A 25,802-nucleotide genomic window follows, 5' to 3' on the forward strand; every position below is an offset into this window, starting at 1 on the left:
TTCTCCTGGCTCTCGTCTATACGACTTCGATAATGCTGCACCCAGCGGCGCAAGCCGGGGCACAGCCACATTGATGCTCCTTCCCAGCATCTACATGGGAAGGAGCGCAGTTGAGGGTTTCCAGGCACTGCTGCGCCCACCCACCCGAGTGCTCACGAGGCTGGTCCGGGGGAGCCTGGGAGCATCCATGCTGATTAGTGGGGTTTTTAACGAGGCAGACATGTTTGTTTGTTTTTTTGGGCGGACATGTTTGTTTTTTGGTTAGCTGTAAATGTGAAGGATCACATTTTTGGGGAACAAGGGGGAGGAACAGGGTGCACCCTCCCTGGAGGGATTTCCAACCCCCCTTTAAATTTTATTTATTTTTCCTTAACAAGGCTCCACAGAGGCACAGAGCCTTCCTCCAATCTAAAAAAGTCAGGGTAAGTCCCCAACTTCTTTAGTGCGGAGCTTTGGGGCTTTACCCCGGATTGATTCGGAGTGGTGGCTGCATCATGTAGATCACGTGCTGCCACTCTGAAGCAATCCAGGGGCAAAGCGCCCATGTGGATGAGCCCTGTACACCCTTCACCCCAACCTGGGTCAAAAATCCTGCTCTGTTTGTGTTGCTGCATGTGCAGTTAGCAGGATAAAGGACAGATCAAGTGAATCAGGAGATGGAATAGCTCAGTGCCTCGGAACATTTAAAGGTGTCGGCACACCATAACTGGAAGACAACCGCACTATCCTGATCTTTGGTCAAATGGTGGCCCTTGCAACTGCGCTACCCAAATATCTATTTCTTTATATTTGAATTAAATTTTATCCCAGAAATGTACATAGGCTACAGTCCTATACACATTTGTGTGGGAATAGGTCCATGGGACTTACTTCTGAGTGGAGATGAGCCAAACCTTCTGAGCCTCACACAAGAATGTTTAGGTTAGGATGTATGACTTGGTGATATGCAGGGAGGCGCTTTATCATAATTAGGACCTTTCCCCCACATAATGGAGTAATCAATAGAAGAGAAAGGGGAGCATGGCAGCCATAAATGAGAGCGGTAGAAAGGTTAGAAGAGAGGCATTTGGAGAAGGAAGGATTCCCCTGGTGGCAGTTAGAGTTAAAAATAGGAGATAACAATGGAAAGAGGGTAATGACAGATAAGTGTAGGAAGGATTTAACATGTAGAGGTCCTAAAAGTTACCAATAATTTCTGGCTGTGGCAAAGTATTGCAAGGGGAGAAATGACAGTGTGGGAATGATTTGAGAGGAAGAGAAAAAGCCATCTGTGACTTGTACCATAGGCATGCACAAGTGGTATGCAGGGTGTGCCCAGGCACACCCTAATGTCTCAAGTAATAAGCCCAAATTGAGAGGGTCATTGAGTAGGGATCCAGAGGGGGATCCAGACACAGTGGGAATGGTCCTCCAGCTGCCCTATGGCTGCTCCACTGCTGCTGCTCCTGACAGTGCACCGTTGCCCCTGGAAGCAGAAGGAAAAAGGAATCACTCTGCTGGGAGCCACAAAGGCAAGGAAGAGGGGCACTGAAGGCTAATATCACCTCATAAGTCCTTCCTCTGGCCAGTGTCACCACAAAGCCTCACCAATGCTGGAGCTTGAGGAGCGTCTCCTTATTCCCCCCCTTCATCTGCAATGCCCCTCCCACAGTCAGGCAAGCCAAACGTGGAGTAGGGCTTCAGTGTCTACAGTATTGAATAAATAAATGAATAAAAATAATGTCCTTTGTGACAGTATTCAATAAATGATCGCCTTTAAAAATAATAATAATCCCAGAGTGCACACCCTAATGAAATGTGCTACACCTTCCTGACTTGTACGAATGGTCAGCAGAAGAACATGCAAGAGCACTGGCAATTTAAATGAGAAGTGGGAGGCATTGGTTTGGCTAGTTGGTTGGTAAAGATCAGGCCAGGAGTTAGGGGTCAGCATAGGTGGGCAGAAGCCAAGGGCCCAGAGGCTCAGAAAGGCCCATCCTTACTCCTGAGGCTACAGCGGTAATTGCCACCAACTGCTTCCTTTGCTGGCTGCCTGGGGAGGCAATTTTAACAGCTTATGGGTGGGAGAGTGACTTGGGCAACCAATGGGCAGAGTTTGGCAGCTGGCTTGAGCTCTGGCAACTGGCAGACAGGTTTTTTTATTTGCCACTGCAGAGGTGAGCAGGGGGTTATGCAGCTGATGGCTAAAGTGAGTGATGTGAGGATGGGGGTGGCAGCAGGGGATTGGGAGAGCAACAGCAAAGCCAAGGGTTGATTAGCAGCACTATGCTAGGGTGACCATATTTTGGAAACCAAAAAGGAGGACAACATGGTCGGCCCCCCAAGGGGGCGTGTCCAGCACCAAGGGGGTGTGCCCACCCGAACATAGCCTTGGTCACATGTCTGATTTTACAGCATACATTTAAGACAAATCTGTTCTACATAATATCTTAATGTTAAAATCACTGAAATAAAGAACAAGTGTAATGTATCTGAAATTAACTTCACTCACTCCTACTTTTGTAGGTTTTGCTGTACTTTGAAGCTTTTGCTATGCTCTGTGTGATACATTCTCCCCTTCCCTCAAATATTTTTTCTGACTGTATCTTCACTCATTGCAAGCTGCTGTTGTTGTTAACAAGGTTTGCTACTGGCTGGCCAGACGGGTGGCTTTTTTAAATTTCATTTTTTTAAAAAAGCTTGTGTATAATTGTCACAAGTTTCTATATTCTAACATTAGGGTGGGTGTTGTAGCAGTGAACACTACTTTGCCCATTCACACTTCTCACTTATATACATTACCTTCTCAAGGCTTGTGTGTTGGCACCACTTTGCACATCCAGATTTTGGACTTGTGTATACTTCCTGCACAAACATGCGACTCTGAGACCCTCTTCCTAATGCCCTGCGTTTCATGCCAGCACCATGGGGCTAAGTTACAATAGATGTCTCTGGGTTGTCTGTGCAGCCTCTGTTGTCTCTCACTCTAAGTCATTGCAGAAAAACCAAAGCCTCCAGCCTCAAACAATCTCTCTCTCCCTCCCTCCCTCCCCCAAAGCCTCCCAATGGTCCAGCTAGGCTGCACACTTGTGGCTTGGGATATTGCTTATTGCAGGTTATTGCTTGGTCATGTCTGGTGACTCTTACATCATTATTATTATTATATTATTATTATTATTTTCATTATTTTCCTGCCTTTTGCCCAATACTTTAAAAACCTCTGCCACCAGTCACCTCCTTTCCTCCTGCACAACTTTGATGCACTCTTAAAACACTCTGCATGGCAAGCCAGCCTCAGGGCCAAGCTACAGGTGCATCTGGGTTGCCTTCAGCCTCTCTCTGCCTTATGCCACCCTGCCAACATTTCCAGCCTCAAATAATCCCCCACCCCCCTCTCTCTCTGCCAAAGTCTTCCAATGGTCCAGCCAGGCTGTGCACTTGTAGCCTGTGGCTGGGAGTAGGGCAACAGCTTATAGCTTGGTTGCATCCGGTGACCCTTGTTTTTTTAAAAAAACTCCATCAGCAGCCGCCTCTGCACCAAAACTGGACTCTGAGACACTCTTAAAAAAGCTCTGTATGGTACAGCAGCCTCTCAGGGCTCAGCTACAGCCATCTCTGAGTTGTGTCTTCAGTCTAACTCTGTCTCTAAGAGATATGCCAGCCAGCCAAAGCCACAAATCTATCTATTTTTCTCTGGTATGCACTTCAAATGTTCTGCATTGCATCCCAGCAGTGCAGTCTGAGCCTAGCTCACAAGTGTACAAAGTGAAGTGGAAGGGAAGTGGTAGCGAAGCAAAGCAATGATATGCCAGGTTCCAACATTCGCAGCAACAGGGCATCCACAAAGAAGAGAGCCTCTCTCTCGACTGGCACCTTACTGTTGGTCGTGGGAGTTTTTCTCTTCATTGCCCATGATGTGGAAATTTGAGAAAAAGGCCTCTGGCCCATTCTGTTTTGCCCTGTGGGCAGCTTTGACTGACCTCTCCTTTCCCACATTTTGATTTGTGGATGCCTTGCCTCTGCTGAGCTCCAGGTACCCGACCACACATCAAATCTGCAACAGGAAAGATGCCCTGCTTGCCCAGGACTTCTTACCTAAAAACTAGAGATCCCCTTAATGTCAAGGGCTGAAACTGCTCAATGTGCAACACCCCAAAGAGGAGGTTTGACAACCTGAGTTTGAAGGATATTGCTCCAGCAGTTTTAAAACACAATAATTTTAAAACTTTGAACTTTTTAAAAAATCCTAAAAAAAAATGGATGAACAGATCTGATTCAAACTTGGCATGGCTAAATCTTTCCTGAAGAGCTATCATGGTGCCAAATTTCAGCACGTTATCTTTAAAAATGTAATTTTTTAAAAATAATAATTTTAAAACATACTTTTTTAAAAAATCTAAAACTCAATGGATGAACAGATCTGTTTCAAACTTGGCATAGCTAAATTCCTTGTTAAGAGCAATCATGGTGCCAATTTTCATCTCTTTATCTTTAAAAATAACATTTTTTAAAAAATAATAATTTTAAATCCTCAAATTTTAAAAAATTCCTAAAAATCAATGGATGAATGGATCAGTTTCAAATTTGGTATGGCTAAAGCTCTACCTAAAAGCTATCATGGTGCCAACTTTAAGTTCTTTATCTTTAAAAATGATGATTTTAAAAATAATAATTTTAAAACCTCAATTTTTAAAAAATTCCTAAAAAATCAATGGATGAACGGATCTGTTTCAAGTTTGGTGTGGCTAAAGCTCTACCTAAAACCTATCATGGTGTGAAGTTTCATCTTTTTATCTTTAAAAATGACGATTTAAAAAATAATAATTTTAAAACCTCAATTTAAAAAAAAATCCTTAAAAAAATTAATGGATGAACGGATGTTTCAAATTTGGTATGACTAAAGCCCTACCTAAGAGCTATCATTGTGCCAAGTTTCATGTCTATCATTAAAAATGACGGAGTTATAAGCATTTTTGTTAATTCCCATTAGAGCTGGCTGAGGAAGATTGGAAAAATCCGGATTCCCCCTCCTCCTCCCGGATTTGTCCCCCAAAACCCAGGACATATGGTAACCCTACACTATGTGGAGGGCCCACTGGGCTCTGGCCCTGAAAAGGGCCACATATTAAAAAACAAAGAGCGTGGGAGAGTAGGCAGGTATGGCTGGTTGGTATGAATAGAGCTGCCCATAGCGGCATAGTAAGAACTCAGTTGCCTTGCTCCAGTCAGAACATCCCTCTCAGCAAAGTTTTGAAGCATCACAGTATTAAAAAAGAACTATAAAGAGCACTGGGCCAGGATATTCCCTCTGGACTCCCCCCCTCCCGGCAGTGATAATGCAGTGTCGCATATATCTTCCTTTCACTGTAGCTACTGAGGTAACTCCTTTATTGGCTCCAGCCATGGGGGGAAGTTGGGCCTATGGTTGGTTAGCTATTTAGAATCAACATTTTAAAGAAATCTGAATTAGCTGCTATTATTTATACTTAGAAACGAGAATAATCAATGAATTCGACAAAATGCCAAATGCTTGTCATTTCTTTCTTTCATTGCATCCCAAATTCCTGTCAGACATTCTTTATTTCTGATGTGTAATAAGGAATGAAGTGAACAGACGTGAACATGGCAGGGTCTGAAACCATGTGGGATTAGTTAATTTACGCAGAGAATCGTTTACGTAGGAGGCCGGAAAAGATGAAAGGGTCTAAGGAGCATAAGGGAGACCTGGCAATAAATCATCCTTTCCCATCTGTATGAAATTTGGTTTTAGGATTTTCAGAGGGCTCATTTCAGAGAAATGTGTAAATTCAAGACATATGGACACTGTTGGAACACATGTTGCCTTTAGGGGATCTTTAAGGAAGGGGTTTGGATGTTAAAACCTGCGTACACAAATTTAGATGTACTGGAGAACCAGACAGGCCTGGCTCTTGGTACGTGAAGGCAGGGGGCAGCACGCATTGATGAAAGATGCCAGGGACTGATTTTCAAGAAATAATTTAAAACAGGTATGCAGCCATAATATGCTAGACCTAGAGAAGGCAGAACTACAAATGGAAGAAGGGCAACAGCATAAGACAGAAAATCTAGTGAAGCCAAAAGATACAAGAGAGTCTATCTACAAATTGAACTCTAGCGGGGTGTTATACTCCACACAAGTGGCATGACTGGGAGAGCAGGCCCATGACACTTATCACGTGTCTTTGCATGGGCACATTGGTAGTATGGAGCCTGCTTTATAGGCATACCCCCCGCCCCCACTCCACCATGATTTAGCATCTGATGTGATCAGCTTTAAAATCATAACAACCGTACTAGAGCTTTTATTTTCAGATCTTTTGATATGATTTGAACTTAGTGTGTTATCTCATAAAGTTGCTACTCAATGGATCATCTTGGTCAAAATTTAACCAAGGCAATTGCATTTGGTAGCAGCTTTGCTACAGTTCTTATTTCAACCTTTGGTTCATCTAAACCAGCATTGTTGACATTGACCTGGTTTGCATGATTGCAGGGTGGTTAATAAACCACACTGGCTTAACTGCCCTGTGCATGCCAGGGGAGGTTAAGATAGCCACAAGCCACCCCAGCCAGGGTGGCTTGTTGCTCTGGGTAACAAGCCACAAAGAACCCATGGACTGTTGTAGGGTTCTGGGCGGCTTGTTATTCACAGCAACAAGCCACCCTGGCTGGGTTTACGTAACATGACTAACTGCGCTGCTAAGGGTATGATAAATAAAAAAAATAAAAAAAATAAATAAAATTATGCTAATTCCCTGGCATGTGACTAGCATGCGGGGTGGGGAAATAAGCCACCATGGCTTATTTCCCAAGCTGTGATGGTGTGAACCGGCCCACTGCCTGGCAGTGGCTCTTCAGGGTTTCAGGCAGCGGTTTTTTATTTATTTATTTATTTATTTATTTATTACATTTTTATACCGCCCAATAGCTGAAGCTCTCTGGGCGGTTCACAAAAATTAAAACCATCATAAAACAACCAACAGGTTAAAAACACAAATACAAAATACAGTATAAAAAGCACAACCAGGATAAAACCACGCAGCAAAATTGATATAAGGTTAAAATACAGAGTTAAAACAGTATAATTTAAATTTAAGTTAAAATTAAGTATTAAAATACTGAGTGAATAAAAAGGTCTTCAGCTGGCGACGAAAGGAGTACAATGTAGGCGCCAGGCGGACCTCTCTGGGGAGCTCATTCCACAACCGGGGTGCAACAGCGGAGAAAGCCCTCCTCCTAGTAGCCACCTGCCTCACTTCCTTTGGCAGCCCTACTTGGAGATACGGGGATTGAACCTGGGTAGAGCCTTCTTTGTGAAAAGCATGTGCTCTATCACGAAACCATAGTCCCTCTCATTTTAAATGCAGTCAGACCCTGTTCTGCTCTACCTGGCGGTTGCTGCCCAGGATCTCATGCCTGGTCGTTCCCTTGGAGAAACAATACTGATGTTTGAAAAATGTGGGGAAACCTGATAACTTATTTGTAAACAAGTCCTCTTGCCCTGAATTGCTTCACCTTTCCTCCATTTTTTTTAAAGCATGCTGAACAACACATGTGATACTTCATGTTTTATTGATAAATTTCCCTCTCATGTTCCGACACATCCTTAAAATCACCTGTGGAAACTGAGGTCCAGATGGACAACCCCACAGAGTGGGGTGTGTGTGTGTGTGTGTGCGCGCGCATAGAGGGACAGAACTGTTTTCTATTTTTGTCTGTCATTTGATTTTGAATATTACAGGGCTAAATCTTTTTAGTGTCTACTGCTCAGATTCAGCCAAGAGATCAAAAGCTTAGTTAGATATTAGGAGTCGTGATGGCTATCGGTTTTGCACATCATGCTTAGCCAGCCTGAAAATAAGTCACCATGGCTTGATTATTCACTCACTAACCCAACAAACGATTGAGCGTTCTGGCTTATGGTGGCTTGTTTCCCCCCGCAGTCCTCCCACGTGGCCCCAGCATGTATCCCAGGTGCCTTTGCAGCAGAACACCTCTTGTCAATGCACTCCACTTTTTAGGAATACAGGATGGAGGGCACTGAGAAGGCATGAGCAGTACTAGTGAGAGCATGAGAATTGGCAGGGTTTTTTTTTGCTGCTCTTGCTGTGCGGTTCTCTAGATGCTCCAATAACCCTAGCTGCTAACTCTAGCTGCTCCTGCCACCACGACAAGCCATGGTTATGAGCATCGGGCAAAAGTGAACAAAAAACCACCCTGCTTGGAGCGGGGGATGGAATATAATTAATTTTAAGATTAAAAGCCTAGAGCAGAGATAGGGGGAAAAGAAAGGGAGAAGGCCATAAAGAGGCAGAATTGGTGGAGTTGGAGAACATGGTGAAAGCTGGACTTAAGACAGCAAGATATTGCTTGAATAAAGCAACTAGATAAACTGGGAACACAATCTAGCTACGTTAGCTGGATGTGTTTATCCCTGATGATTTTATTACAGTATTGCTTGTGTCTGTTTTCCTATTAATAGGAAAATGTTTTCCTATTAACTAGTTCCTTCAGTAAAAAAATTAAATGTTGTTACTTGAAACTTTGGGGTGTCTTTCCTTTTGGGTCACTCAGCCCTTGTCTAATAGCCACCCCAACTGTAGCTAAAGTAGATGCCTAAAACTCAGAGAGTTTTAAAGATGGTTTTGCAGAGGCAGACAGGGAAGAAAATGATTTCTACCTGGTTGCAGTGGAAAGAAAGACAAAAGCCAAAAAAAAGAAAAAAGAGGGAACTGCCAAAAAAGAAAAAAAAAAAAAAGCCAAAGCCAAAGAGATGGAACAAAAGATGTTGTTTATTATAAAATCCGATGCATTTCAGTCCCTGGGTCCTTCCTCATGGTGATTAGTCAAAATGCAAGTTATCACTTTTATTGCATGCCTCTCAAAGCAAAGGAGACAGAGGGGCATGAAATAGAAGCGATAGCTTGCATTTTGGCTAATCACCCTGAGGAAGGACCCAAGGGTCTGAAATGCATCAGGTTTTATAATAAACAACATCTTTTGTTCCATCTCTTTGGCTTTTTTGGCATAGCGGCAGTGGAAAGGGCCACAGGAATCAAAAGGCAAAGAAATATTGCCTGTTTTCCCTTCTACTCATGGAAAGTGAGTTGGTAGTCCATGACTGTGTCAGGATGCTAAACACATACCCAACAGAGTGCAACCACTAACCTAGATTATGTTGGCTGCATTCAGACAACATGATAGACAACGGTGGGGTCATAATCAACTCGACAGTTGTTTATCTAGGGGGTACTCCCCACACAATATGATAATAACCAGCTGTGGTGTGGATTAGGATCAGCATTGAGTTGACTATTAGTCCATGCTGAATTGACTCACTTATCCCCTGCTCTCTCTCCCCTTTAGTCCTCCTGCTAGTATCCCATCAGCCATTGCTGCTGAAAATCTATCCTAGGGAAAAAAGAGAGCCAATCTCTGGTGCTATGAAAATATCTTTTTCTTTAATGATTTTTTCAGTCTGCTCTACGTGTTTCGGAAACACATCCTTCATCAGGAGCTACATGTAAATCAAGTATAACTACAAATTAGACAAGCAACAACTTAAAGATAAAACGTTAAACAGCTTAAGATTAAACACTGAACAACACCCATATGAGATAATGAATGACCTTTTAAAAATCCCTTTTAAAATCAAACACTAGAACTAAACATTTTACCTATTCACCTAGAAACACAACGAATGAACTAACTTGAGGAAAAAAGCACTTGACTGTGATTTCAAAAACCTTAACACAATATTAAAACAATAAAACCTATATGCAAAAAAAGCAGTTCTTGGCTTGTTGGGTGTCCCTGCCAAGCTCTGTAGTATCTCAAAAAGCTCTCCTCCTTCTGCTCGGAAGCCAAGGTCACTTGGGAGCAATTTAAGTTTATCCACAAACAGCCAGCAACCTTAATGGTCTTGTCTCTGGTTGATCCTTGGCTCCCTTTCCCCCCCCCCTGAGTTCGGTGCTGCTCTTTTCCCTCTTTTTTGAATCAAAAATCTATCCTGCCAGCTGGACTAGAGCACTCTTGCCTTGTGATTCTGTGGCTGACAAAATAACCAACAGTGGCCAAGGAAATAACCAATGGCAGGGTGACCATATGAAAAGGAGGACAGGGCTCCTGTATCTTTAACAGTAATATAGAAAAGGGAATTTCAGCAGGTGTCAATCGAAGAGGGTGAAATTCCCTCTTCATCACAACAGTTAAAGCTGCAGAAGCCCTGCCCTCTTTTGTATCTGGCCACTCTACTATAGCTAGTTATTATTATTATTATTATTATTATTATTAATTTATATAGCACCATCAGTGTACATGGTGCTGTACAGAGTAAAACAGTAAATAGCAAGGCCCTGCCGCATAGGCTTACAATCAAATAAAATCATAGTAAAACAATAAGGAGGGGAAGAGAATGCCAACAGGCACAGGGTAGGGTAAGCAGGCACAGGGTAGGGTAAAACTAACAGTATAAAGTCCGCACAACATCAAGTTTTAAAAGCTTTAGGAAAAAGAAAAGTTTTTAGTTGAGCTTTAAAAGCTGCGATTGAACTTGTAGTTCTCAAATGTTCTGGAAGAGCGTTCCAGGCGTAAGGGGCAGCAGAAGAAAATGGACGAAGCCGAGCAAGGGAAGTAGAGGCCCTTGGGCAGGCGAGAAACATGGCATCAGAGGAGCGAAGAGCACGAGTGGGGCAATAGTGTGAGATGAGAGAGTGTAGCTTTAACTGCTGTGATGAAGAGGGAATTTCACCCTCTTCAATTGACACCTGCTGAAATTCTCTTTTCCACTTTACTGTTAAAGATACAGGAGCCCTGCCCTCCTTTTCATATGGTCACCCTAACCAACGGTGCCCTCCACACCACACGATAAACAATTGTGGTTCAAATAGCCAACTCCACATAGTGTTGGTTATTTGTGCTGGTTATTTCGTCCAAACAATCAACCGTTGGTTAAAAAACTCCCGCTGCACAACACGACAACCCACGGTGGGTTAAGTAACCATCCATTGACTATATAAACCACCGTTGGTTACCTTGTTGTCTGAACCCAGCCATTGTGTTAATTCACCCTGAAAAAGCCCTGCCCTGTTCTGCTCTTGTGCAGTTAACAGCAGCCAGAGAAGTGAAATTAGCAGGTGATGCTTTTCATGGCATGGAAATGAGCATTATCCAATATCTGCAGATCAAGCTGCTATTAGAAGCATAGGAGCAAGGGTTGGTTGAAAAAAAAAGCTGGCATTCATGCCCACCTGTGGGAGCTGCAGTGACACACTGAACTCATGTGATGGTGACACATCAATAGGAGCGCAAACAACACACTTCACGTAAGGTGCCTTTTGGCCATGAGGCAACATTGTACTGCACATTTTTGTCTCACTTCCTGTGTTTCAGTTTTACACAGCATCCTGAGACAGTGGGTGATTTGACCTATTTATTCCCCATACTTGCATCAATAAGCCCAAGAGTTTGGCCTCAGGTCACTTCCTAAACTTCCTTAATGAAATCCAGAATCATTGTTACATCAAACATTCATTAGTGGAAGTCTTAATAATAGTGGGCTTTCTCCCCTCACATCCTTTTTTCCTACATCACAGTGGGAGGTCAAGATGAATGCGGCATGTTTAGGTTTAGCATTTCTAACACAGCTGAAGGATTCAGTAGAGCCCTGGGCCTTAACCTATGTTTCAACATCATGGTGAAAGCTAGGAAATGTGAATGCAATGATCACCTTTCCTTCAGTACTGATAAAATAAAGGTAATGGTAAAGCAAGGGGCATACCTCTTACAGATGTCTGGCTGGGGACAGGGATGGCCATACCATTAGGCAGACTGAGGCAATCGCCTCAGGCAGCAGAGCTTGGGAGGTGGCAACAGAGTGTTGGAGGAAAACCCTGTGTGCCATGCAGCCTGTTCTGTACCCCTTAAGTAAGCCTGGTTCCTTCAGAGGCAGTGGAAGATGATGATGTTGATGATGATTAATAATAGGGCTGTCCATGGTCACCCCGGTTCGCCTTGGAGGCCGATTCAGAGCACCCAAAACGGCCCCGATTCACCTCGGGGTGCTTTGGGGGTTGCCTGCTTCACCTCGGCACCAAAGCCGAGGCGAGATTTGAGCCCCCCGAGATGACTCAGTCCTGCCTTTTCCCCAGTCCTCTACAGTTAAAGATTAAAACATGTACAATTAGAAGTTGCAGTGCGATCGTCAGTGTTGAAGGCAGATTCATCTAGCAGGCCTTTCAGCTTTCATACATGGAATGGGAGAGGGTGCGCCATCTTGTTCTTTGCTTCAGGCAGCTCAATGTCTTCGGGATAATGGGAGTTGTAGTCCAATACATCTGAAGGTCACGAGATTGGGGAAGGTTATCTTTCAGCAAGTGACCTCTACATATATGACAGGCCAGGCATCTCTTTAACATGGGGCATTGTAGTTCTTAGCGTTTTGTAACCATTTAAAAATGTGGCTCTGGCATTTCTACTCATACAGTGACATGCTCTTTCACAGCTTGAATTGTTTACGAATTGTTTATGAAAACCTATTTCTAAGAAGCTCCTTCACATGTTTGTTCAATGATACAACTCCCCACAGCTATGTACTGGAAGGATTCAATGTCCAAGTATTGTTCATTGGGGGAAAAGTCATTACTGTAGAGAGCAACAGCACACACCAGATATCTTCCAAAAGTCAGACTATTTATTATTACAACTGGCTGTGAAAATCCAGGCCTGAAAACTGAGATTGGAGGGAAAGAAACAAGAAGTGCAACTTATTGAGAATTGTCCCTGGATTATTGGTCCACCTAGGTCAGGAGTAGACAACTTGCAACCCTCCATATCTTTTGGCCTACAACTCCCATAAGTCCTAGCCATCATAGCCAATGGTGAGAGATGTTGGGAGTTGAAGGCCAAAAATCCTTTTGAAGCAAGGGATCAGCGAGAGGAACAATGATGAGCAGGAACCTCTTCACACCTGTCCCTCCTAGAGATGGTGCAAGTTGGGCCCAGAAAGAGAACCAAAAAAAAAAAGGGCAGTAGCAACAGTTGCAAGGTGGAGGTTGGCACCCTTTGGAAGGAACCCCCCTGCCCTCACTGACAGTGTCTTGCCCAGGGTGACCCCAAATTGGATGGCCCACAAAAGGGGGACAAAAGAGGACATGGTTTTGCATAAAAGGATTTGTATGTATAGATGTAAATTGGGAAGTCATTACAATAATTTAAATAATAATGCAACACATTTCATCATAGTAGGGGAGACTATTATTATTATTATTATTATTATTTATTTATATAGCACCATCAATGTACATGGTGCTGTAACAGAGTAAAACAGTAAATAGCAAGACCCTGCCGCATAGGCTGACCAGGTGACCTGTGGGCCTTGCTTAGTCTGCTGTCTAGATGCTGCTGTTGATGAGCATTTATGCCAGCACACTTCAATGTTCTCCACTCAGCAGTTCTGGAGGAGAAGATATTGCAAAAAACCCTACTATGAATGCAAGTGCCCCAGTGACTCTGGAAAGGTAGAATTGGAGACTCATGTTCTTCTGAACGACTATCACGACTTACACATTTTTTTAATTGAATCTCTTTTATTAAAACCACCAGGCCCAATCAGATGCTTATGCCTTCTCATTTTTTTCTCATTAGCATGAGAACGTAAGAAAAGTCATGCTGGATCAGACCACAGGTCCATCTAGTCGCACATACACACACACACACACACGGTGTTGTTGTCATCACCCTCACCTCACTGCCGCCGCCTCAGACAGAAGAGCTCCGCGCTCGCCATGTTATCCTGGTTGTACTTTTATATTGTATTTTATATTATGTTTTTATACTATTGTTTTATACTTTGAATGGTTTTAATTTTTGTGAACCACCCAGAGAGCTTCGGCTATTGGGTGGTATAAAAATGCAATAAATAAATATAATTATTTATTATAAATAAATAAATAAATAAATGTACATTGATGGTGCTATATAAATAAATAATAATAATAATAATAATAATAAATAAATAAATGTGCTTTTTATACTGTATTTCGTGTTTGTGCTTTTAACCTGTTGGTTGTTTTATTATGGTTTTGATTTTTGTGAACCGCACAGAGAGCTTCGGCTATTGGGCGGTATAAAAATGTAATAAATAAATAAATAAATAAATATAGTCCAGAACTCTGTTCACACAGTGGCCAACAAGCTGTTGTCCAGGGATCCACAAGCAGTTCATGGTGCAACAGCACCCTCCCACCCATGTTCCCTAACAACTGGTATACATAGGCTTACTGTCTCTGATACTGGAGGTAGCACATAACCATCAGGGCTAATAGCTATTGATGGTCTTCTCCACGAATTTATCCAACCTCCCCCTTTAAAGCCATCTAAATTGGTGGCCATCACCACATCTTGTGGTAGTGAATTCCATGGTTTAACTATGCACTGTGTGTGTGAAGTACTTCCTTTTATTTGTCCTGAATCTCCCATCAACCAGTTTCATGGGATGACCCCAGGTACTAGTATTATGAGAGAGGGAGAAAAATGCATCCACCACTCTTAGTGTTTCCAAATCTGCAGCATGTAAACTTTGCCAGGAACTTACCTCAGAGACTCTGTTATTCTTCTTGGAAGTTCGCAATATGATCATAAACTTTATTGTTGGCCTATTTTTCTCTCCATGTTGTTGTTGTTGTTGTTGTTGTTGTTGTTGTTATTATTATTATTATTATTATTATTATTATTATTTGTATTTGTATTTTTATACCGCGCAATAGCAGAAGCTCCCTGGTTTAGTTTCACAAAAACTACAACCATTCAAAGTATAAAACAAACAGTATAAAAACATGATATAAAATACACGTTAAAAAGTGATTAAAAACATATCACACATGATGAAAACATCTTTAAAACATCCTTAAAACATTCTAAAATTTCACTGGGTAGGCCTGCCATACATATCCCACTGTATGTTCTAATTTAATCTAAGTGTTTTATGTGTTTCTTTTACTTGTCGGGCTGTTCATTGACCACTACTTGAAATGATGGCTTGGTTGTTTGGCAGGCAACTTCAAGGCTCTCCTTTCTGGTGGCTCTTTCTCTTTGAACTGAGCATGGATGCAGCCCTTCAAATAGAGCAGCCTTCACCAACTCCAGTGAACTTCATCTGTGTGAACTCCAGATGTTTTTGTCTTCCACACCCATAATCCCTGATAATTGGCCATGGCTGCCTGAGGCTGATGGGAGTTGTCACCCAGAACATCTGGAGAACGTTAGGTTGGGGAAGACTGAAATAAAGGATGCCTTCAAATAGAGAACTATCCTCTGAAAAGTAGGACAGATGGCCACTCTACCCCCAAACCTGGAGCAGGCACTGGTTGTGGATGTCTTAGGGAAGGCCCTATCCACCCTACCTGCTCCAGTCCACCTCACTTCTCCTCATGGTCACTCCCACCTGCTGTGGGGTGGGAACCCTCTGAGACCAGCTTGGTATGAAAGGCAAAGTGACAGGGGAGCAAAACGCCCCATGTAGTGATTTGATCCACCTCCACTTGTACTAGCTGCGCCCACAGGTAGTACACAGGCTGTGCCAGACCTATGCCATGCTCCATATTCTTTTGCTCCGATCGCATCTCAGGTCAAGGAAATTTAAAAGATCAACATGCATTTCCTTCAAACCCTTTCTCCTATGCCTATCATGTGATACATTTGTTTCTGGGAGAAGGAAGTCAGATTTTCTTTCACTAATGGTATAGTTCATCCTTGGCAACAGATTACTCCTTGTTTGTCCTCATGATTTACCCCTGTTCCATGCCTACTATTATAATTATCTTTGTGAGTTCTCTCTCTCTCTCTCTTGCTTAATAAAAATACAGTGAGTGACATTTTACATAAAGGTGTTAGAATATATCATCAAATGACAGCTGGCATTTAGCCTTCCGTGTCACTCTCCAAAGGGAAATGTGCAACGGTATTAGTTCAGTGGGTAACTGGATAATTATTTCCTTAATTTATGCAAAGCACTGTTTGGTTTGGAATGAGTCACTTCTCTGCCCTTTCAATTAGTGGCAATGCCTGTTTTGTTTCTGAGAACGAGAAGGCAGGGGAGTTGTTATTTCTTGGGTTCAAATCCAAACATTTAAAAACGGGTGCTTCCAGATGGGGGGCTCCTAGCCCTAGCCACCAAGAGGTATTGTGCAGCTATTATTATCTTTCCCCTCGTTAACAGATTTTTTCCAGTAAGAAGAAAGATGGAAGAGGTGAGGAAAACACAGGAGGGCTACAAATTGAGCTACCTGAAGCTTCCTGGCCTTGTTGTCAGGTGAATTTTAGACTGCAAATGCCATCCCTTTTTCTCCAGAACTGACTCATTTGCCACATCCAGTTCCTCACGCTGAAGGGGCTGGGTGATGACATCACTGTCCCTGTTAATAACAAAAAGGGACCGTGCTGCATCCCTGTGCACCCTGAGTCCATGACAACACTCCATGACACCCATAGTATCTTTCTTAGCTGGAGTCTTTCTTAGCTGGAGTCTAACCTGGTGCCCAGATTAGGCACTTGCCCAGGCTCAAGTGCTAGACCGTGAATGCTTCTCCAGGCCTAGCCAGAGGTTTTCGTTTGCTGTTGCTGCTGTTATGATTGTTGCTTCTGCCTTAGTTGAATTAACCTTTTGTTATTCCGTTCCTCTTCTGTCTTATCATATGCTGGCAACTCAACAGTAGCGCATTGCTTGAACAAACGTTGACTAGGCCTAATCTACACCAAGCAGGATATTGCACTATGAAAGCAGTATATAAAAGGCAGGAGCCACACTACTGCTTTATAGCAGTATGTAGCAGTATGGAAGTGCACTGACAACTGTTGGGTAGGGTGACCATATTTGGGAAACCAAAAAAGAGGACACCGAGTGTGTGTGTGTGGGGAAGCAGCTTTCTGAGTCCTGCAGAAAGTACTTTATTCCCCCGCCACCTTAAAGAACCCGATTGGAGTGGAGGAGGGGAAAGGATTTCATTCTGCACCACCACCATCCACTCCAATTGGGGCCTTTTCTATAATGTCCACGAATGACCCACTTTCCCCTTTAAGACCTCAATTGGAGCTCGGGGTGGGGGAATGATGTGCCTCAAGAAAGCATGTCATTCCCTCCTGCCATGCTAATGGCAGCCTTAAAGGGGAAGGTGTGTCATTCCAGGACATTATTGAAAATTATAAAAAATCCCCCCTGACACTATGGAAAGAACAAAAACCAGGACAAATCCGGGGAAATCCTGACAGTTGGTCACCCTACTGTTGGGGCCCATTGACACCTACCATATACTGCTTTCATACCGTTTCACAGTGTAATATCCTGCTTGGTGCAGATTAGGCCCAAGATGCTATTTTCTCACTGCCCTTTCTAAGGCCTGCAACTTCTTTATTTCTTACCCTCTGCTATTGCGTCTATGTCCTGATGGACCGGTGGAGGACAGAAGGCTTTCAGTTGTGTCCCCTGGAATGCCCTGTTGTTAAACTGCTATGCCGCCTCTGTCTGCTGCCTCCAAATGCCTCCAGGTGGTTGCTCTCTCCTAACTGCTCACATGGCTGGGGCAGGCATCTCTGGAATTTGGCACTGCAGGCACTTGGTTGGCTTCACGCTGTGACAGGGCTGGCCTTGTGCTCCTCCCTTGCAGCATTCAGACTTCTTGCCAGTGGCCTCTGCTGCCAGTAGGAAAATGAAGGCAGTTGGTGAAAAAAGGAGCGACAGTGGTCTCAACTTTGGCAGCTTGGATTTGGGCGTTGTCCACATCTACTCAAGGACGAGAGCTCAAAATCTGCCTGATAATTGCTTTATAGAGCAACTGGAGGGAGCTACGTCCATAGATGCAGTGGGAAAAGAAGGGTAAGTGACTCAGACTTCTTCCTCTCCTCACCATCCCTATTTCTGGGTCCCATGAAAAAAAGGAAACTTATTTGGGGGAGGGGTTTAGGCCTGTTTCACTCTCTGGGGGTGGGAAGATAAAAGGAGTGTGACGTATGAACTGAGAAATGGTCCCACAGTGTCTTGCACCCTTGGCAAGGGATTCTGAGGGTTAGTCTCTGGTGCCAGCTGCAGTGCCTGGACAGGTCAGACCCAGGGAGCTCTCCCACCAACCTGATGAGAATGGGTTGTGTTAGTTCTCAGTTCTGGGGCCTCTCAATAGGTCTGGGCCCTGGCAACATCCTGACTTTCCCAATCACTGGTGTTGTTCTGTGAAGAACTGACAGAACTAAACAATGGCCATACAAATGGATGGCCCAAACAGTCTATCTTCAGTGCAAACTGTTCTAAAGGAAAGACTATTGGCTTCATATTACACACGCCAGAGAATGGATTTTGTGGGTTCAAAACCGAGAAATTAGTTGAAGTGAGGTTGATGTTTGCACCCACCCCTTTCCCTCAGAGGTAGTGACATTTAGGTACATTTATGAAAACCTCTATCTCAAACTCTTCTTTGTAATTTTTAGATTACAAAACGTGGTCATGCCACTGTGGGTAACTGTCAGACAGGGTGAGAATTAGAGGCTGATATCTGCATGAGTAAGGCAAACACCAATGCCCGTGGAAATGCCACAGCCCTCAGTCATCTTTCATGTGGGTGGATGTGAGGAAGTCCAAGTTCCTCTTCCAAGCTCATCATGTGGTGTCCTGCTGAGAATCCCCCAGACTTCTGGTGAGAAAAGCCCTTTGATCGATGGAAGCAAATACTGTGCACATGGCAGTGTTGGTTTTCCTTTTACTAGCTTTGGCCTTATTGAGCAGATTTCATAATACTTAGATACTCTAGATGAGTATACTAAACATGATTTGTTTTTTAATGTTTGCTTTTTGGAAGAAAGAATTATATATAATAAAATGCAGTGCCAGGTATTTGTCCTGCATGCCCCCTTGTAAAGACTATGCATGTACCGGGGTTGTGACCAACACGGGCTCCCCACCTGTACACATGTTCAAGGAATTCCTTATACCCCTCCTGAATTTTCTGACCTCCTCTCCTTAAGCCTGAGATCAACTCGTCAGATGCAGTGTTGTCATTTTCTAGCTGAATTTGTTGTTGTTCCAACCCACTTGTACTACTATGTTTCTTGGAATGAGTTAAGAAGGAACTAATCTCTGGTTATTTCCAAGCACAATTTCAGTTCAGAGTTCTTTTTCCCCCATGATTTGAAGAGAAGCAGATGTTCTGAAAGACACTGACATCTGCCTGATCATGTGAACCAAGTAATCAGTATATCAGTTGAAAGACTAGAGCTGCTGGACACCCAAGAAGATGTTCAGAATAAACATACTGCATTTGAGAAGTTCATTAACAGAGTTGTGCATCATGCAACATTACAAGACGGATGTAAATATAGAAGTAACTTTTATCAACACTGAAATTAAATAAAATGCAATGGTCATAATTACCCCCCATTTTTTATTGCTATGTGATCAGTGACAGCTCCAGGCTTTTGAGGGTGCTTGGTCCCCTCCCTCAGTGAATCTTCCTTCTCACCACCATTGTCACCAGCTGCTTTTGCTCCTGACCCTTTTACCCATCATTGCTACCCCTAGTTTTTTTACAGGCAGAGAGCCATTGAGCCTGTAGGCTACCCCTCCTCACTACCGCAGTTTGGGCCAAAGCGACTGGCAGGTGGACAAGCAGGTTGCCATGGTGATGAATAGGCGCAACTCCAGAAGGCTCTTGTCAGTAGGCCCTTTACTGGGATGTGGGCCCTGGGCAAGTATCCAACCATGCCTACCCTTATCACCAGCCCTGTATTGTGTTAGACAGTCCAAATCTACATTTACCAAGGGAGACAAGTCTCACCCCTCCTGAAAATTCAACTCCCCCCTGCCATTTTGATTCCTGAGGAAAACACTGCATATGACTAAGTGTGTAGACCACGGCAGGACTGCAGTCTGCAGAGCAGGTGTCCCATTGTTTTTGCCATCAGACATTGTCGTTGTTAGCTTGTTTAGATGTTTTGCACCATTCCTATTTATGTGAAGCTCCTGGGTAAAAGCTGACCCCGTGTGTAATTGAAGCCAGGTGATCTTTGCTGCCCTAAAATATAAGGGGTAGTTTGGTTTGGAGAAATGGTGAGAGTGGGCATACTTACTCTTCCTGGGGCCTTATCAGATTAGATGTCTCCCCCAATCTGACTCAGACCATGGAGAGGAGGAATTATGCTCAGTTCTTCCCTACCCACTCAGCACATCAGCCCCATATCAACCAGCCCTGTCTGGATGCTCAGTATGAGAAGATCTGAATGCCACCCACATGTGTACAGGTAAAAACAGCATAGTTGGTGAACTAATTAGCCACATGGTTTTCACCTATATGCATTGAACTGTACACATTCAGACATTCTGTCCGCACATGTGCCTGTGGGGATAGCGGAAGATGTGTGGATGGTGTGCCAGGTGGGCAGGGAGGAGCTCGCCACATGGTGGGCTAGTTTTAGGGGAGAAGGCCATCCAATCCAGCACCTTGACTGCGTTTCTGTGTTCCAGATTTCCCCCTCCCAAAGTATCTTTTGCAGAACAAATGGCAAAACCTCAGGTTTTGCCATTTGCCCTCTATAGCCTCTATAGCCTGGGACCTATACAGCTTTAGAGAATGAAGAGCCAGCATATTGTTTATCTTCTGAGATTCAACATGAAGATTCCCACATAAGATAAAGAAGCAGTTGCAATACCAGGTGCATCCTGAGGAGTTGGAACTCTGTGCTACATGATATAAGATGATCAGGCCAGAATGAGGGTGGCTAGTAGAGTAGAAGTCTTGCTTATAAAGAACACTTTTAGGCCTTAGGGGTGGGTGAGCTGGGTGGTTGCCTGGGTGCTGAGCTGAGGGTAGGATGCCAGGAGGAGCTGAGGGGGAACCAAGCTAAGCTGTGCTGCGGGGGGCACCAGCAGCAGGCCTCGCCCAGGGTGCAATTTATCCTAAGGCCATCTCTGCTTTTAGGAGCAGCACAGACTTTACATGGCAAAGGTGTTGACTGTATACTGATGTTTCTTGGGCAGGATCTACACTACTGCATTGAAACAGTTTATAACTGTAGTGACAACTGCTGGGGCCCAGGACACACTCCATATACAGATTTCAAACTGTTTTCAAAGCGTCATATCCTGCTTGGTGTAGATCTGGCCCTGCAGAAAATATGCAGAAACTGTAAATATAACTAGGTAAGGGTTTCCAAATACATTTGAAAGAGGGGTGGAGAACCTCAGGCCTGGGACCTAAATCCAGCCTTCTGGGATTCCCCCCGATGACCACACACCCTTTTCCAGGCCCCGCCCCATCCCCCCTGACCACCAATAGTTTGCCACTTTCCCAGCTTTTGCCATTCTCCCACCTCCCTTCTATAAAGTTGACATGACTCTCCTAAGGCTTAGTTACTGTCAGTAAGAGCTTTAACCTAACATATGCTTCTATTTTTTGGTATTTCCCCCACTTCTTACAGTTAGTAAGAGCTTTAAGTTACCAAAAAAAAAGAGAAGAAGTTACAATGTGCTATTTTTTTTGGGGAGGAGCTATTTTTGGCTCAACCCCTTTTGCTCCCCCCCCCTTTGCCTTCAACCTTGCACACCACTGGAATGTGCACCCTGAAAATGTCTCCAAAATGGAATTTGGCCCTCAGGCTGGAAGAGGTTAAACACCCCTGGTTTAAAGACATGTATAAAGACGTGTATGTTTGCTGTGGCAAAAGCCAGCGTAAGAGCCAGTGGTGTGTTTGGGGACATGGGAGAGTGCCTTATTCCAAGTCGGTCATTCTAGCTCAGAATTGTCTATGCATTGACTGGCAATGGCTCTCCAGTGTTTCAGACAAGGCTCTTTACAGTCCTCTCTGGGTTGAACCTGGGACTTTTTGCATTCAAAGTCTGTGTCCTTCCACTGAGCTGCGGCCCTTTCCTGGCTTAGATCTGCCCTGAGGTAGCTTAGAGGGTTAGGGTGGCTAGCAACAAAGCCTCCTCTTGCTATGTAGGAGAACAACAGAGAAGAAGAAGAAGAAGAAGAAGAAGAAGAAGAAGGAGGAGGAGGAGGAGGAGGAGGAGGAGGAGGAGGAGGAGGAGGAGGAGGAGGAGGAGAAGGAGGAGGAGGAGGAGATGGTGGTGAAGGTGTATTTCCAACAAATGGCCATTCCTTTATTGCATAAAGGGGACCATCAATCGAGCAATTGCAGGAAGTAAAAGGAAGTGGTTTGTTGTCGGTGTGTAAGACTGGCAATTACATTGCTTGCACCCCTTCCTGTATAATCCTATGTTCTGCATTCTCCCCTCCCCCCCCCCCCGCCTTTATAGTTTCGTGTACTTTACGGCCAGTTCTTTGTCAGTGAATGCCTTGCCTTTTTCTTTCCTTTTTGTGCGTGTGGTTATTTTGCTTACTTCCCTCCCCTGATTAATATTGAATTTTGAAACTAGGAATTTTGAAACTAGGACAGCACCCTGCACGTTAATGAACTGCACTTTACACAATGAAGCACATACGTCCCAGAGGGCATGGTTTGAAGGCACATGATGCAGCGACCTTGCTGAAGCAAATCAGGTCTGGATGGGTGGATGCCTGAGAATCCCAGATGCATACTCTTGTGTTCCATCATGGAAGAAAAGTATACATGAAACCAGGGCTGGTGTCAAGGGTAAGCATGGTTGGGCACCACACCACAAGAGGGGCCCACTGACTGGAGTTGCTCCTCCTCTTCTCCATTGAAACCTGCTTGTTCATCTGCCTCTTGCTGTGGCCCAGACAATGGTGGCGACAAGAAGGAGGAGCAGTCAATGCCACTGCTCCCTGGTTCTCTGCCTGTCAAGCAAGTGGTAACAGTGACGAGAAAGAGGTTGAGGAGCAACAGCAGCTTGTGACAATGGCAGTGAGATGGTAAACTCATCGAGGGAGTGAGTTGAAGGGCCCTCAGAAACCTGGAGCTAGCACTTCTATGCAATAACTAAATCGATAATATTCCCTTGCAGGTTCTCATCCTGTTGTTGAACCACAGCATTACTGCCAGCACTGGAATAACTCCAGGCCTTTACTGGTAACGCTTGGTCTAAATGGAACCATAGTGCCATAATATCTTTTCTTAAAGTTAGGATTCCCTGTTTGTCCCACTTGCTGAGAAAGTTTATACGTAGTCATGGATCCCAAGTTTTATCAAGTCAATGCTCTTTAGTTGGTAGCATTGGAGACCTCCAATTACATGGTATACATGATTTTGCAGATGTATACAATTTAGGGATGTTGTGAGCACCCGGCTGAGTCTGGGAGTCTGACGGACTCCCCTGCGTCTGCCCCCCCCAAACCCAGTGGGGTGCACAATGAAGGCTCCGGAAATGGAAGGCTCCCCCCTGCTGCATTAATGGTGGCTGTAAAGGCCCCACTGACGCAGTGGGGGAAGTGTGCAATTTCGGCAACTTGGGTGGATGGCTGCTGAATGCTCATCCAGCCCAGCTGAACCTCAGAAAAAGCTTGTGTGGCCTGATAAGTGGTGGCAGACGGTGGCATCAACAAGGTGAGTGTCCAACGGGACAGACGCGGGTGAGTTCGCCCACCCCAATACAATTACTTAATAAGGTCTTTATGCAGGAATGCAGGATCGTTTGGTTCAAAACGATGAAGAAGGCAGCATAGCTTTAAGAGTTACCAGTGGTCTAACATGAAGAAATGCATTGCAGAACATTCCCACCAATGATGAAACTATGAATCAATCTGACCACACCCTTTCCAACAATATTAACTATAACTTGGATGTATTAAATAGCTAGCTTTTCATTCGCCTTCTTGAAAAAGCATGCCTCCATATTCCAGAAAGAACGACGAGAACAAAGCCAGCAAACTATCACATCACCTATCAACACCCAGTTTGCACTCCTATAACCTCTAGGTTTTGCAGGTGCCCTTATCACCCCATCCTAGTTTCACTCCTGCCAAATGCTGATACTGTACTGAATATATAGAACAGTGAGCATGACTTGGCTGTTTTTGAGGGTGTTTTCCAGATGATAACAGAACACTTGACTGTTTGCATCATGTTTAGGGTGGAAACCCTAAATATGAGTTAGAGTCGAACATCACACCTGAGTTTTCATCACATTGCAATAATTGCTTGGGGAATCAATAGATGAAGTCACATTCTAGATGAGTCACATTCTAGCTCAAGTAATTTGGATTTTCAAAATGAAACCTGGCATTTTCTTCTGAAGCTGTGCCTATTATCACACAATGGGAATAAACAAACTAGAGTCTTCGCATAAGCTTTTCTGACATATTTGTGTTTTATTGGTACAGTACACTACAGCATGGTATTTAGGACTGCCAACTGGTTAAAAAAAAGGCTTTTTTGTTGTTGTTTTGCTTCTAATAGCAGCTTGACATGCAGAACCTAGCAGGGGAAGTTTTTCACAGCGTAAGAGATGTTTTATCAATTTATTTATTTTCTTCCTTAAACAAATAATAATTGTATTCTACTTTATCAGTCCAAAGCTCCTCCAAGAGATATTAAAATAGCAAAATCAAAAGGAAAAAGAATACGCAGGTCAAAACAGCAGGCTTGCCCACCCGGAGAAAAACAGCTCTGGTGAGCACAACTCGAAAAGTGAATAAAAAGGTCTTTACCTGGCAGAGTTGGCACCAGGCAAGCCTCCCTGGGAAAAGAGTTTCCAAGTTGAGGTACCACAACTGAGAAGTCTCTTTCACAGGTCCCCACCATGTAAATTCTAAAGGCAAAGAAACTTGATATAGAGCCACTGAGGAAGGTCCCAATAATTTGATAGGTTCATGTGGAATTCTTGCATATGATACAATCTTGCTCAGAAAAAGGTGGCAACTCCATGTGAGAGCATTTCCATATGAAATAGTTAGAAAGTCTACATTTTACTATGGATGATAATATGTTTTATTTGAATAATCACACTGTATTGCTACAGTAGTAATGTAATGGTGAAAATCAGGAATTTTCCCTTCCATTAAAACACTTGGAGGGAGCAATCCTATGTCCCCTAAAGAGCATCTCCGGGGACATAGGATTGTTCAGTTTCTGGGTTCTGAGGTCAGAAACTGGGCTCAGACTTCAGAGCTCAGAAACCGTGCTTCCTGACCCATTACCTCCCCGTTTTAGCCAGCACAGTTCTGGCAACTAATAAATACTTCCATTTTACAGGGAAGGAACATTGAAGCACATTAGTAGACATGGCAGATCATTTTTCTTCTACTTGCATTTGGACTTGCTGTTGTTAAAACTATTGCGAGTCAGAAAGCATTGTTGATCTGGTGCAGGGGTGCCCATCCCTAATCTACTGCAAATCACTCTGATTCATTAGTAGATCCCAATCTATCTTCTTTACCTGACCATGCATTAGAGCCTAGGGGATTTCCTGCTGGCACCTTCTTTCTTCGCGTAGGCGGGGAAATTCTTCCTCCTTGAAAAGTGTTGCGCTTTCTTAAGCTGGAGGTTTCTGAGCTCTGGCGGGGAATATTTGGGGAAAAACACATGTCACATGTGATTCCTTGGAGTTAGGGCATGATCTAATTATATTTATTGTTCCAAAAATAATTCCAGTTTATTAGGTTAACTTTAGGCTTGGGGATGTAGCATTATATCACATTGCCAGTTGAATTGCAGCTCCTCATTCTGCTATGCCTGGAAGAAATTGACCACCTTAAACATCACTGATGAAGGATGTGGAAAGAATTTAAGCATGGCTAGCTTTTGGGATAGCTGTGAAGGAAGATGCAGTGTTTGCTGACCTCCTTTTGGATCAGTTATTAGTATCACTGTCCTTTCCTTAGTCCTTTAACAGCAGCCTGTCCCAG

This window comes from Elgaria multicarinata, chromosome 9, assembly GCF_023053635.1.
Source record: "Elgaria multicarinata webbii isolate HBS135686 ecotype San Diego chromosome 9, rElgMul1.1.pri, whole genome shotgun sequence".
Taxonomy (NCBI): domain Eukaryota; kingdom Metazoa; phylum Chordata; class Lepidosauria; order Squamata; family Anguidae; genus Elgaria; species Elgaria multicarinata.